This window comes from Hyperolius riggenbachi, chromosome 1, assembly GCF_040937935.1.
Source record: "Hyperolius riggenbachi isolate aHypRig1 chromosome 1, aHypRig1.pri, whole genome shotgun sequence".
Classification (NCBI taxonomy): domain Eukaryota; kingdom Metazoa; phylum Chordata; class Amphibia; order Anura; family Hyperoliidae; genus Hyperolius; species Hyperolius riggenbachi.
This window is the reverse complement of record NC_090646.1, coordinates 267,477,744-267,490,896: the sequence shown is the minus strand read 5'-3', so window position 1 is coordinate 267,490,896 and position 13,153 is coordinate 267,477,744.

Below are 13,153 nucleotides of genomic sequence, written 5' to 3'. Positions count from 1 at the left end.
AGGTAGTGTGTGAGAGGGTTAAGTAAAGTAGTTCTTTACTACCAGGGATGCTCATCCGGATTTCGGGTATCCAGGTAACTCGGATTTCCGACCATTTTTACCCTATCCAGCCGGATCCGGATTCCGGATAGTTGGGCAGATATCCGGATAGCTATCTGCGGATAGTTTCCCCACCGACCCGGATATCCGTGGATTTCTCCCAGATATCCGAATCCGGATTACAAGTTCAATAGCAAAAAGGATCTCTCTCTCTCTCTATCTCTCTCTCTCTCTCTCTCTCTCTCTCTGCTAAGTATGATTTCATTTTTGCACCTTGCTTTATCGCATGGGCAAAACGGTTTCCATAGCCCTGTAAGAGAAAGTCTAATAAGGGCCCTGCCGTAACATAGATATTACGGTAGCTAAGACTACTCCTGGGCTTTTCTTGTGGTTGAAGAGATGAGTGAACTGTGACACCACACTTAAAAACAAAAACAAAAAAACAGCAAACAGAGAAGCTTCCCCATATTGGAGCATTTGGATTTGGTAAAGTCTTAAACCAATGTGTTGACTCACCACACAGCCCTGCACCCGGCATGTGTCTCATATGACTGTCTATAAGTAAGCTTTAGGTTAGCAGGAATGGTTGCATGGCCACCCAGCTTTTCATCCTTCCCACCCTTGCCCTGGAATCTTCCAGACTCAAAGTGCTGTCCTTTGGTGTGTGTGTGTGGTTGTTGGTATAGTGGTGAGCATAGCTGACCTTCAAGCAGTGGACCTGGGTTCGATTCCCGGCCAAGGTATGTGAGCTTGCTTTTGACATACTACAAATCCCTGCAAGACCAGAGAGAGAGAGAGAGAGGTGGATGTGGATGTTTTTAGCTTCTAAAACGGGATAAGAAGCCTTGAAAAGACCATTTCCGGTTTTTGATTCGGATATCTGAATCCGGCCGGATCCTAGGGTCGGATATCTGGATATCCGGATCCGAATTAGTTCCAGATAGTGAAAAGTGGTATCCGAGCATTCCTGTTTACTACCTCTTTTTACTTTCACTCTGCTCTGTAACAGTGTACAGTTTTCCATTGTAAGAGTGAATATCATCAATAGGGAAATATAAAGACTTGTTAGGCTATTTAACATACTAGATATCTAAAACTTCTGAAAGAAATAAACTTGTTTGAGGGAATATTAATAGATCTAAAGCCGTGATGATTGAGTGATGATTGAACTATTCTGAATGTAGCCTTTAATTGAAGGAGATAAAAACATTTACAATGGTGTCAAGTAGTAAGGTGATTGATTGGTTGAGAACTGTTGTCAAAGGCGTTTTTAAGTGGCCATCGGAGGGCTGTATAGGGGATGGGATTTTGATACTCCACACATAATGTATTTTTCGCCTTATAAGGTGCCCTTTTTGGGGGGGGGGGGGGGGGGGCTAGTTCCTGCAATTTTTGGATCGATTGCAAAAAAAGTGCATATGCGTACGCGTTTTCGCAATCATGTACGCGTTTATGCAATCGCAACGCAAAATTGCATAGAAAAGGGGCTTTGTTGGTTCTTAAAAGGCGAAAAATACAGTAAATTCTGACTGCACTACCAATATTTAAGGTTGTTGGGTCTGACGAAGCATGTTGGTTACATGGGTAACGCGTAAGCTATAAAGCTTTGCTGGATTGGTTTTTGGCTCTTGTGCAGGAGGACCACCTGGATTTAAATGAGGTAGCATATAATATAGTGTGATTGGACTTGCACTTTATGCAATAGGGGATTCTCCCTGCACACTTAAAGCGGAACCAAACCAAACATTTTTTTAATTAAAAAAATTTAGTTGCACCACTCTGACACATACAAAGATAAATAAACACTCCTTCAAACCTATGATCATTTCAGTCCATGCTTTTCACCCTTCTCATTTCATAGCTAGGGTTATACTGGGGGCAGCCATTAGCAATTCCTCCATTGCCGGACACCATCTACTCCACCAGTTTGCCGGGAAAATCCAGGCAATTTGAAAGGAAGGGAGGGGTTCCTCCAATAAATGTAAAATATTTTATATTTGTCATCATGCAGCTGAAAAAAGGCTGCTATTTATTATTATAATTTAGAAAATAGATTTCATTCCTGAAATCCTGTATTTTTAATTTGGGTCCACTTTAAGGCTATGGAGCACAGTCGGCTCATAAGGGATGTGTATCCTACCAGCCTATGATAAGGCTGAATTCACTCAGAGGTGCAAAATACTGTTTGTCTATAACATATTAAGATTGCTAAGATCCTAGGGGTCATCGGTGGTCCTGCAAAAATAGATATGTAGTGCTGAGGTATAGTGGTATGGTAAAACCACGAATTACAACCTAATGCTGAACTTTGCCACTAAAGTTTTTACTTTAGGCACACAGCCAGATTAAATAAATGTTTAAATAACTGAAATGCAAAACCTGATATGTATTTCAAGACAAAAATAATACCTTGCTGTACTTAAAGGAATACTATAGGGGGGGGGCGGGGGAAAATGAGTTGAACTTACCCGGAGCTTCTAATGGTCCCCCGCAGACATCCTGTGCCCCCGCGCAGCTACTCACCAATGCTCCGGGCCTGCTTCCGGTTCACTTCTGGAATTTCAGACTTTAAAGTCTGAAAACCACTGCACCTGCATTGGCATGTCCTCGCTCATGCTGATGTCACCAGGAGCGTACTGCGCAGGCACTGCCACAGACCATACTGGGCTTGTGCTATACACTCATGGTGACGTCAGTGGGAGCGAGAACAAGGAAACGCAGGCGCAGTGGTTTTCAGACTTTAAAGTCTGAAATTCCAAAAGTGAACCAGAGGCGGGGTCGGAGCATTGGTGAGTGGCTGCGTGGGGACAGGATGTCTGCGAGGGACCATTAGAAGCCCGGATAAGTTCAACTCATTTTTCCCTGACCCCCCTACCGTATTCCTTTAAAGTGAGATAAGTGGGGGAGCTTTAGCTACTCTTGGGCAGCTCATTCTCACCTTTCAGTGCTTGGTCCCTAATCTGCATCTTGGCAAGAATACTATCTTCATAGAATCTATATGTTCTGCCCGTGTTTTTACCTTGGCTCTCTGGTTTCCTCCCACATCCCAAAAACATACAAATCGGTCCACAAACTCCCCTCACAAATGCCCTGAGAGAATGATGGACATATGACCATGGTAGGGATTAGATTCTGAGACCCTCTCAGGGACAGCTAGCAACATAACTACTCTCTCTGTGAAGCAATGTAGAAGATGCTAGTTCTATATAAAGACTGGATTGTTCTCCCCGGATGCCAGATGAGTTTAAAGCCAAAGTGAAAATGTCTGTTTATTGAATTGGGCCCACTACCTTGAACAAGTATGCATGAAAGGGAACCTTGGACATTATACTGACACTTGTATTAGCAGTCTGTGAGGAAAAACTAAAGAAGACTGAATGTAGTATTTTATCACTTTGTTCACAATACTGCAATAAATGTCACCCAACATTAAAGATTATTTTTTTTAGATTTTTATTATTTTTTCTTTTCTGTCAATATTGTGTTATAAGTTATAAATCTTATTTTGTTATTCAGTATTGGAATGGAAAGTCAAAGTCTTTTGCTATAGCTCAACATTGCTGCCAACTACAAACTTTTGTGCTTATTATTCGAAATGCATTAGAACCACCTACTTTCTGAATACAAGATTTTTTTTTCATTTATATTGTATTCCATTTTATGGATGATTTTAGTGTCATTACAGAAACCATAAAATGCACATCAAGTTGTTAGACCTACAGATATAGTCCTTGACATCTTTTATGAATAATAGACGGAACAGTTGAGGGAGAGAGTAGACAATAAAAGGCAGACTCAATTAGCGATATTACTTTGTGAATGGCTTTACCTGGCACTTTGGATGAATAAACACTGACTGGTGTAATTTTGTTTTAAAGAGCATTTATATTATATTACATAACATTAAACTTTGAGTTTGGCACCTTTCGCCAAAAAGACATCCATTATGCCAGAGCCTTTGTAAAAATATGCATAAATTAACTAATGGTGGTCTGTAATTTTAGTTTAACTGCTACCCTTGTCACAGGAGATAGCAAAGTTTACACGTAGGAGGTCATTTTAATAGCACACATTATTATTTCTGCCCGTTAAACATTTTGGGTGTTGATTACATTGAGAATTATATAACAATCTCGAATGTGTTTATTTAAAAGGCATATTCATAAATCACAGACCTCTATAACTCTGATCATGAATAGAATGGTGCAAAGAATAGGGTTATACTTACCTCAGTGCTCCCAATGTTAAGTGGTGCATCTTCAAATTGTCAGTTCATGGAATTTATTGAACTTTGTAGAATATCTTTGAAGCGGAAATTCCCACTGCAGGACAGTACACTGGAGAAACATGTGGCACAGATTATCATTTAAAGAGGTGGCCCTCTTGACAGAATATACAGAGGAAAATATAACTCATTCCATTACACCATACTGCCTTTACCAGTGCTATGGACCATGTGGGTTGGTATTGCTCAGGGGTCAAAGCCCCACAGTGGTGAACTCCATATACAATAGTTTATACCAGCCTGCAAGCAGCCTGCAAGAGGGAAAGCATTCATTTTGACACACATGCATGTACCGCCAAACACAACTTTGCCAGACATGGCACTACCAGGCCTGAATAGTGTTAGTTTGGCTTTCCCTTCATTTCAAAGTTTAGTCTGCCCTGCCCTGTTCAGACAAACACCCTTTGTTTGCGAGGTTCTCAATAATAGGGATAAAGTTTATGGTGCACGGTGAGGTGCCCTATTATAGAAGTAAGGTTTGTGGGACTGTCCCTTAAAATTAAGCACAAACAATATTGTATTTAACAAGTGATTTATGAAAGCTTTCTCCCTTTCTCACATGGCTTGCATAACGACTGTTTTAAGACCTGTACACAGCAGTGCAATGATAATTCACAACAAAGCTGTGCATTTGTAGCGTAAAACAGATTTCCCTGCAGCAAAGAGGTAATACAATAAATATAATACAATAAATAAATAGTGTGGGCCTCCCTTCTAATGAACCCTGTGCCTGAGAGCAGAGGGGACATGGCTCTGAAACATAATCGCAACATGTCCCCCTCCCAGATTCACAAGCTCCATCTCCAGTGCAGATAATCAACATCTGCAAATGCAAACATATAAATGCAATAAATATTAATAACATATCTTCATTTGATTTTAATGTCTCTCCCACTGATTGCCCTTTAGACAAATCCTCAAACCTGGCGTAACACCCTATCATACAATCAAGGGTTTATGAGGCAATATAATCACCCTAAATTTATAGCAATCAAGTAAGCCCACCTCTGGCTAATGTTTATAGGGGTATATTGAATCCACATACACTTCCGTCCCATGTGTAAATGTTAAGAGTTAAATAAAACATATGGTTTAAAAATATTTTTAAGTCTTCTTAGTTCTTCTCATCTCCATCCAGTCTTTTCTACAGCATATTTCCTGTGTTGTTGTTAGAAGGATTCTCTCCGGGTTGCTTGCAGTCTTTGAACTACTGGGTGGAGGCAAAACTTTTGTATGTATTCACTAATGCTTGGTACAGTTGCCGTGTGCATGTCAACTTTACCTGTAATCCTGACAGTAAGGTGGCACACATTGCACAAAGAGCTTGACTTGCATTATGTTGGTAACATATATGCTACTATGGTACCATGTGATACGTACTTGCATGGCATGTTTTTCCTAAGGAATATGGGTAGAGCTTATTGCACAATGTACGCTACCTTTCTGTCAGGATTAATACTAAAATTGCGGTCCCTACACATGGCAACCTTACCATACATTGGTTAATACACTGCTTGCTTCTGTTTTCAAATTCCAATTGGAGTCCCAAATCTTTTGGCTTAGAAGGGCATTTGACTTGATTTTAATTCCACTTTCAGAGCTACTACCAGAAATATATAAATGTGAAAGTGTTCCAGTAACTTTGGTAATACACCACAAGAAATGATCTTTTTAAAAAAAGCAATATGTTAAAAGCTGAAATAAAGCACTTTTACTAGGAGACAGCATATGCAACAAAAATAAAATTCCGAGGTAGTCAAAAAAAGAAGAATCTACTTTTCTGGGGCTTCCTCCAGCCCATGGCAGCTGTCCTGTACCCTCACCACAGCTCCAGTGGCTCCCGGTCCCCTCTGGTTCAGATTTTGATCTCACCAGGTCGGCATCTACAGTGCTTCAGCGTGCGGCTCGTGGAGTCGCACTGAGGTCATCCGGATTATACTGTGCAGGTGCAGAACTACTGTGCCTGCACTGTACAGCTCGGATGTCATCAGCACAACTCCGAGAGCCGCTCGTGCAGGCGCAGGAGGCATCTTGCACCAGAGGAGACCCTGGGCCACTGGCGGGGAGTGTAGCTGCGGCGAGGACACAGGATGGCTGCAAGTGGCTGGAGGACGCCCCAGGTAAATATATATATATATTTTATCCTACTCGGATGTGTCCTTTACCAAAAGTATTTTATTATGTTTGTTTTTGTTGTTAGTGATATTCTGGTTCCCTATGCAGAGGCTTTAGCGCCAAAAGTACCTTAAAGAGAATCTGTATTGTTAAAATCACACAAAAGTAAACATACCAGTGCGTTAGGGGACATCTCCTATTCCCCTCTGTCACAATTTCACCGCTCCCCGCCGCATTAAAAGTGGTTAAAAACAGTTTTAAAAAGTTTGTTTATAAACAAACAAAATGGCCACCAAAACAGGAAGTAGGTTGATGTACAGTATGTCCACACATAGAAAATACATCCATACACAAGCATGCTGTATACAGCCTTCCTTTTGAATCTCAAGAGATCATTTGTGTGTTTCTTTCCCCCTGCATCTCTCATGCACTGAAGTTTCAGGCTGCTCTTTTCTTCCTGCAAACAGCTTTGCCCTTGTCTGTAATTCCTCACTATGTGAAAGCCCAGCCAGCACAGAGGACGATTTATCCAGCTTGTAAAAGATAAGAGAGAAGAGAGAAGCTGCTCTAATCTAAATAACACACAGGCAGTGTGCATAGAGGGGCCTGGAAGGCGGAGTTCATAGCAGAACCACAACACTGAAGAACTTGGCAGCCTTCCAGACGCAGGCTGACAAGTCTGACAAGAGATAGATAAGTTGATTTATTACAGAGACTGTGATAGTACAAAGTGCTGCAGTAAGCCAGAACACATTAGAATAGCTTTTGGAACTTGTAGGATGATAAAAAACAGGATGTCATTTTTGTTACGGAGTCTCTTTAAAGTTTCATTTCAAATGTTTTCTTGCTATAAAAGTTACACTCTTGCACAATCATATATACGGTATTTTATATATACATATAATCACTGTGGTAAGAGACAAAGGGAGGACATTAGCAGCAGCATAGCTGTGTGCCAATTAACTCAGATACTTAGATTTGTGTGTTTTTTTGATTATTTTTATCTTTCAGTGCATTAGTCATCTAGATGTAAGTTAGAACTGTAAATATTGCAAAGGAACAATTATGATTTGGTTTGTATAATATAGCTGCCAAGCTAACAATCAGGTATAATAAACAGCAAAAGTCCATCTGCCGTAAAATGAAAGTATATACTGGAAAGATAGGGGTTAATAAAATGCACAGTTACCTCTGCCTGGCTCAAGCACATATTAGAAGAATATCATAGTCTGTTTTCTTAATTGCCACATTAGGCCCATGGCAAGGGTAGACTGGAGGGCAGGGGGCCCTTTATTATGTAACCCTAGCCCTGTGACCAGCAATTATTGTGCTCTTCTACTCTTTGCCAGTGGAAGAATACCTGATGTGCTCTTAAGCGGCAATCTAAATGACTTAATACAAATGCGGCCTAAAGGACTCTAGAAATCAAGTTCACTCATTGATTAAGTGCTTAAAAGGAGCATTCATTTTGGCTGCTCAGCAGACTAAATATGTTTAGCCTGGAAAGAAAATCTACAAGGAGGAGAGAGATACATATAAATCAGAGCAATGAGCAAGACAGGAGCTTGCAAAAAGTGGTGATAAGAGCTTCCAAAATCAATCTGGCTTTAATATACATAGATGTCTATTTATTCATAATAAGAAATAGCATTAACAGTTTGTCTCTATAACTTATAATGGAATGACTTGTACCTATACATCTTATGTTATATTCATTAGAAGAAGATGGCTCATTGTGTATTATGGTGATCACAGCATTCATATAATGACATATCTCAATAAAATGTAAGCTTCTGGTTTGCAGTAGCGATTGGAGAATGGTTTACTCATCTGTGTCTGCACTTGCCCCCAAACTTCCTTACACCGGGGTGTTGACACACTGGCTGCAACAAGGATTTTATTAATTCTACTTAAAGCAACTACTGTAACTGTAGTTACTTTGTCTTGAAAAGAGTCATGTTAGGCCCGAAACATCACCTATGTGATTTCCTGTCATCCAAAAAAACAGAATAATTAGTTCTTGTTGAAGCCTCCTCCTCTCTTTAAACAACTTTTGTTTTTCAGGCATTTTATATAGTTGGAGTAAGTGGCTAACCTTTTTAGTTTGGGGTCTCTAGCACCCTTGTGAGAACTGTTATGTGCAATATCTGGTTTCTATGCTTACCTCAGGCTGGTGACACCAGTGCACCACATGCATTTTCACCCCAAACAGGTGTGCAATAACTTTTTCACTTAATGGCAAAAATCTTGGACCTATTAGGTGACACTGATGAAGGACTCTAGTCCTTATCATGCTTAACATGTAGCATGTGCAGTTTTTGTCTATGTTCTATGAACATATAATACTGGTCAAAAGTTTTAGAATATTGCAATTTTTACAGTTTTTATTGAAATTCAAGCAGATCAAGATCTCATTTTTCTCTAAAACTAAACAAATGAAGTTAAAAATGAAATCAAGGGGTCCATGTATATACTAAAATGTATTTTAAACTTTTAACTCATCAAAGTAGCCACATTTGGTAGAGTAGACAGAACTGCTGAACACACTCGTGGCATTCTTTCTACAATGGGAATCAAATATTTCTCAGAAAATTCTCCCTAACTATGTTGCAGGAGTTCCCGTAAATGTGTGGTACTTATAGGTTGCTTTGCTTTCAATTTTTTGTTCATTTCATCCTATACCAGCCTGCCATCTTGTTCTTTTTTTGTAAGGTAATGAACACATTCAACATATTGCCAATAGTATAAAAAAGGTTGTTGTTAAAGCTTAACCACTTGAAGACCGTGGGCTTACAATATTGCTATTTATTTTATATTTTTGTATAGTTCCCTCCCTCCCCCCGCCAGCCAATCAACACGATCGGGTCTCATAGATATCAGCCTATAAGAGCCGATCACTCTCCTGTCTCCAAGGGGGACAGCTGTGTCACATGGCTGTAGATCGCAGTACTATACAATGTAAATAGACGGCGGTTTCGCCATCTAATAGTCTCCTAGCGGCGATCGCCGCTGCGAGAGTGATGACGGAACTTAGCTCCATCATTCAAGTGGAGATGCGTGCATCAGCACACGCAATCTCCTGCAAATCCCCGCCCCAGGAATTGACGCCAATTGACTGCCACCGTGATCATGCTCATAGGTGTGACGTGATTGTAAGGCAGTTAAACAGTTTACAAACCATATTTTTGAGATATCATGGCATCCTGATATAGAGTTAAAGAGGAACTCCAGTAAAAATAATGTACTAAAAAAAGTGCTTCATTTTTACAATAATTATGTATAAATGATTTAGTCAGTGTTTGCTCATTGTAAAATCTTTCCTCTCCCCGATTTACATTCTGACATTTATTACATGGTGACATTTTTACTGTGGGCAGGTTATGTAGCTGCTCCTAGCTGTTTTGGCTGTTACAGACAGCTGTAAACAGCTATTTCCTGTCTGTGAACATTGTTACATTGTGGCAGTTTGCCCAGAGTACCGCGGTCCCAGAGCTTCTTGTGGGAGGGGTTTCAGCACAAAATCAGTCATACAGCGCCCCCTGATGATCTGTTTGTGAAATGCATTATATATCTCATGTAAAAGGGGGTATCAGCTACTGATTGGGATAAAGTTCAACTCTAGGTTGGAGTTTCTCTTTAAAATTATTTCTCTACCTTTTTTTTTACATATACTAACTGGGTTTTTCCTATGTTCTGTAATTTTAACACCATCCTGAAAAAACATTGGAGAAGTCTAGGCCATTGTCTTCATTAGCACAAGATAATGTGGAATCCTGAGGGACTATTCACACTTACGCGATTAGCAACCACTTCCCGCTAATTGCTAAAGCGCTATCGCTTTTTAAAGTGCTAGTGCTTTGTTATCCTATGGCAGTGTTCTCACTGCCGCAATTGGCACCGATTGCTGGCGTTTTGCGATTAGCACTAATTGCAAACGTGTTACATGCTCCCATTTTGCCTTTTTAGATGTGAACTGTTAATGGTCCTTTACACGTAATCAGTTGCTCTCAGTTATAACTGAAAGGACAACTGATTTTCAAAGTAATGTCCATGTGTTCCTATGGCACAGTTCACGCTATGTGCATTTTAACTGAAAGATTTTTCACAATGCACTGCTATGGAAAGACCTTACTGTTCAATGCAAAAAATGTTTCAACACAAACAATATAGCTGTACCCCAAATCTGTAAATTTATATTGGAAAATCAATATTAAAGAAAACTAGGATAAGAATATCATGTCCACCAATTAAAAAAAGGTAGCAAGGTATTATCCACAATGATGATGATGATGATTTTGATGATGATAATGATGATTTTCATGATGATTTTCATGATGATGATGATGTTTAACAATATAACTCTTCTCTAATACTTAATTGCTGGCAGCACTTACATGCTGCAAATGCTGAAGTGTAAATCTCTCTAAGCAGTACTAATCACCCAAAGCAATACGTTTCCCTTTTGTGTTTTTAATTGGCCTTAAAGCTGTTCTGTAGATTTTCCTACCAGTGTATGTTGCTTTATAGATTTTATTTTTCCTTCAAAGATATATTTGTTTATATAAAGAGAATTTAAACCCAAACATGTAAGGCTAATGTATAAATTTCAAATCATCTTAATTTAGCTAACCTAATGACTCTGTCAGACTGGTATAGTACATTTTAATTACACAGTTATATTGCTACCTATATTAAAAATATAGAAGCTGCTTCTTTTTACTGCGGTGTTAATGTGATATGGTAGTAATTATATATCACTAATGCTATCGTGCTGTAAGATGCAATACAGTTATGTTAGTTTAATTACTTTATGACAGTGCAAAATATTTTTAAGCCTCGAGAAGAGATATGCTTTAGACATCTAGTATTTATGCTAACAAAGAATTTGTTTGCAAGTAAATATTTAACCCAATAATGCATGAAAATAGCATATTTTGCTACATCAAAATTAGCAAATCAGTCTGAGAATATGTACTTTAACCACTTCAGCGTACAGTGTTGTTCACCTTATGCATCTGAGCAACTTTCACCTCCCATTCATTCGCCAATAACTTTATCACTACTTATCACACTGAAATGATCTATATCTTGTTTTTTCCACCACCATTTAGGCTTTCTTTGGGTGGTACATTTTAATAAGAATTATTTATCCTCAATCCATTTTAACAGGAGGATTAAGAAAGAAATGGAAAAAAAATATTTCTCCTTTTTTGGCCATTATAGTTTGAAATTAATACATGCTATCATACTTAAAACCCATGTATTTTATTTGCCCATTTGTCCCGGTTATTACACCATTTAAATTATGTCCTTATCACAATTTATGGCACCGATATTTTATTTGGAAATAAAGGTGCATTTTTTTCAATTTGCGTCCATCACTATTTACAGGCTTATAATTAAAAAAATTATAATAGTATACTCTTTTGACATGCATATTCAAAAAGTTCAGACCTTTAGGTAACTATTTATGTAGTTTTTTTTATTGTATTTTTTTAAATTAAACATTTTATTTGGGAAATTTTTGGTGTGGGAGGTAAACAGTTAATTTTAAATGTTATATGAAGTATTTATTTAATAAAAAATGTATGTGGGTGTAGTTGTACTATTTGGCCACAAGATGGCCACAGTCAAAAAGTCCTGGAAGCGATCTCGTTTCCAGGAAGCATTAAGAGGACGGGAAACTTTTTTTTCTGCAGAAAGACCATGGCCGGGGACATAGATCAATGAACTATATTCCCATTCATTGATCTTGCGGCTGACGGCAGGAGGTGGAAGCACGCGTGGGAGCACACGCGGTTCCGTGTGCACGCCGCTGCTGCAACAGCACAGTCTATCTGGACAGATACAGTATATCCGTCCAGATAGATTTAAGTGGTTAATACTAGCAATAATCACACTTTCATAACTATATTCATTAAAAACAAAATTAATAAATTACTTAAAGCACACCTGAACTGATCGGGATATGGAGGCTGACATACTTATTTCCTCTTAAGCTATGCAATGCCTGGCAATCGCATTAACTGGTGCACAGAGAACAAGTGAATCAGGTGTAAGTCCTGACTGACTGCCGGTGGGGGGGGGGGGGGGGACTGTCATTCAAGATCTACAGGATTACCTAAGGGAAGGATTCCGACAGGTACATAATGAATTACACTATATGCGATGTGACAGTGACCCCACCCCCAAAATTAAAGAGAAAGTGGACATTCTGCTAGCTTCAGCAGTAGAAGATGGAGTCATAGAGAGTAAGGTGGCAAGAGGTCTCGCGACTGAATTTCCGTGCCTACCGTTACTATATCTTCTGCCCAAAATTCATAAACAGTTGAGAGACCCTCCAGGACACCCCATTGTGTCCAGTCGGGGTTCGGTCCTGTATCCACTAGCAGGGTTCCTGGACACTTACTTGCAACCTTTTGTATCTTCATTTTTGCATTGTCTGAAAGGTACTACAGATTTACTGGTAAGGTTAGAAAACATCACTGAAATACCTGATGATATTATATTTTGTAGTTTGGACATTCAAAGTTTGTTCACGGCAATTCCCCAGGAGGAGGCAATATCTGTGATTGAGGAGAGACTTTTGGAGAAAAACGTGTCCAATGGAGTAATATATTTTCTGATGGATTGTTTGGAACTAATATTGAAATCCAATTATTTTAAGTTCCATGAGGACTTCTATGTACAAAGACAGGGAGCAAGTATGGGTTC